This window comes from Olea europaea, unplaced genomic scaffold (genome assembly GCF_002742605.1).
Source record: "Olea europaea var. sylvestris unplaced genomic scaffold, O_europaea_v1 scaffold3614, whole genome shotgun sequence".
NCBI lineage: Eukaryota > Viridiplantae > Streptophyta > Magnoliopsida > Lamiales > Oleaceae > Olea > Olea europaea.
Genome location: NW_019255364.1, coordinates 17,717 through 20,851, shown reverse-complemented (window position 1 = coordinate 20,851; position 3,135 = coordinate 17,717).

Here is a 3,135-nt window from a genome sequence, read left to right as displayed (position 1 = left end):
CCTTAATATTTTTCTCTTTTACAAGTTTCAGGGATACAATCTAGTTACCGCTACTTTAATTCCTCTAAAACTGCTAATTCGCAAGTTTTTGGTATGAAATCTAGTTTCCACTTCTTTAATTCCCATAACACTGCTCTTACTTGTAAAATAAAGGTGGTCAGCCATTGCAAAAAAGTTGCCTGGAAGAACAGTCAATGATGTAAAAAACTACTGGCATGCATATGTAAAGAAACGCAACAGAAGAAATGCAGAAGCCACTGCTAACATTAAGCAGCAGCCTTGTGAAGCTCCCCCATTGACGGGAATAATAAAGGAAAAACAGTCTAATCAAATCAGCCTTTGCTTAACGATTCAAAATGAAGCATCCTCAAAGGACATTGTTGTAGCCGAATCCTCGTGTCTCCAAGATTCTGAAAATTCAGTGCCACTTCCTAATAATGCTAATTGTGTAGCAAGTGATTCAACATGCTCAGATTTGGTAGAGGGAAATTTCTGGACTGAACCGTGTCAAATTAATTATTTTGAGTTATCCCCGGAACTGAGTTATGGTGAATTGTTAAGCCCAAATTCTTACATTCTGAGTCCTCCCCACTGGTTTGCTGGAGATAGTATCTCTTCATCAGATGCTGTTGCAGAACCCCAAATATATTCATGGAGTGAACCATATCTGTCACAGCTAGAAGAGAGAAGGCTTTTCTCGCCCTACTTTACATACTTTGATGATCATAATATCAATCTTTTTTGGCATTAGATATATATAGGGCAGATATATCTTTATGTATGATACAATGTACTGGAGAAAACTTTCCTATGGTTAGATGTGAGATATCAGAATAAATGTATTAATTGCGATCTTACGTAGGCTTTTGCTTTCAGAAGGCTTCTCTTTAGATCATCTTTCTTTCGGTCATTAATATCTCCCCATATTGTTGAAAATTAAATTTAAATAAATGTCCATTTTAGAACCATAAATTGTTAGACAAGTTTATTCATAATATGCTATCAAACTCGGCTTGAATTAGTTGAGAGTTCAAGTCATTTTGTCCTTCATACGGTCACGTTCAACAATTATTACGTTCCATGCAAGCTCATATTTCCCCTATCCGTCATTTGAAAAAATATTTCCATTTCTTTATGGCCTTTCATGGAGATTGCTATTACTGAACTTAAATTTTGCAAGTCCTGTGTAATAAAAATATTCAAAATAGAAATAGTACATATGACACACGATATAGGGAGCATCCTACACACACGTGTGTGTGTGTCTGTGCTCGCGTGCACATTTAAAAAGTTATGGATCACATAAAACATATAGTTAAAATTTATTATTGAGTTTAAATTAGATAAAATCTGAATTTTAATCTTCACCAAACATTGGCTAATTGAATTTAATAAATTATTTGATCTAGAGATTCTATTATTAGTACTAGTTTCTCAATGTGTTTAAAGTATCTAAGTTATTTCATAACTCTAGCACTAAATTAATAAATAAATATCTTTAAAATATAAAACAAAACCAAAAATTTAGTAATTGGTTTAATATTTTAATTTTGATGATTCAAAATAGAAAATTTGTATAACAAGTAATTAATATCTAAATTTAATTTTCAATATATGTGTGTGTACGCAAATCACGAAATATTTTTGAATCATTATGTAAAAAATTATTGAAAAATAGGATTGAACTTCAACCCATTTTTGGATCACCAACCTATTAATTACGTGAATTTGAGTCCCCACGTGACTAAAACTATCATGATGGACGTTAAAATTACATACTACTTTCACATTACATATATTGCCAAAGGACAAAATTGTCAAACACTTTACATTTATCTCCAATTAAATCAAAAGTGAGTAAATTTTTAATGTTTGAATTGATACATTAGTCAATGAAGACCCAAAACCTATCTTTTGAAGATTGGATATGATAACCACACCGCATGTAAGGTTGAGGTGCCCATTCCTAATTTACACAAAATTTGTAGTTAAATTTTCATAAATATCAGTATTAATTTTAACATATTTTTATTACTATTTCAAACTCTAATTATTTTGTTAATATTTTAGTGATAAGATGTTGAAAATCGCAACATAAAGCGTGTTTTGCAAATACGTTTTGTTTAGTGAATTTGCATGGATATATGATACGGTCCACATTAGAAATCTATTTGACATGTGGGAAAATTCATTAGGTTCAATAAATAGAGTCTACTGAAGTGATGGATGAATAAAATGGTTCATAGTTCAGTGATTATTGAGAAATAATTTTAAATTCAGTTATTAAATAGTAGCACTTGATACAATTTTAAGTTAATGTGTAGTTTCGTATTTTGTTTTCAGGTTTTCATTTCCACGCACCCTAGTTCAAGATGAAAACGAGGACAATGAGACAAGGCAAGGTTTTTATTTTTTTGAAACTTCTAACTTCTGGTTTTCTTTATTCAGTCAAAAATCTGTTTAGAATCCAGGAAGAAGTAATTAGTCAAATTGTTTCGTAGCCTTTAATCCATATTAGTAAAATCCATTGTGATCACATTTCCTCATAGGGCATTTGACAATTTACTGTCATCAGCGTATTAGACGCTCGTGATTAATAAAGAAAAAAAAAATAATGGTGAAGTTTTACCAAGTGACTGGGTCCAATTTTATTTGAAAATTCAGTACCTAATCTGTGGAAAGCGATATTCAGAATTTGAGAGAAATTTGAGGGTGCTTTGGAGGTGACATCATAATTGAGATGTCTTGTTACACCTACTATTTTACGTCATTAACTACTTTTATAATAATAAAAAAATTAATATACATTTGTAAAAAATGCGATCATGTATTTGTTACAAACATTAACAAAGTAAAATTGAGCTATATTATTGCAATTTATTGCCAAATATCAAGTTAGCCTCTCGGAACATTAAAAAGTACTGAGTTTTTTTGTTTTTTGTTTTTTTTCTTTAAGAAACTCGTCAATATACCATAAAGATGTATCTTGAGGCACTTTGTTTTCTAATTGGAAACAAAATGATAGGAACCAACACATGTTACGTTCAAGAAAACTACAATATCACTTAATAAAAATGTATTTGGGGGATAACTAAGAATCATACTGTACTTTGCCTCGACGATAGATAGAATCTG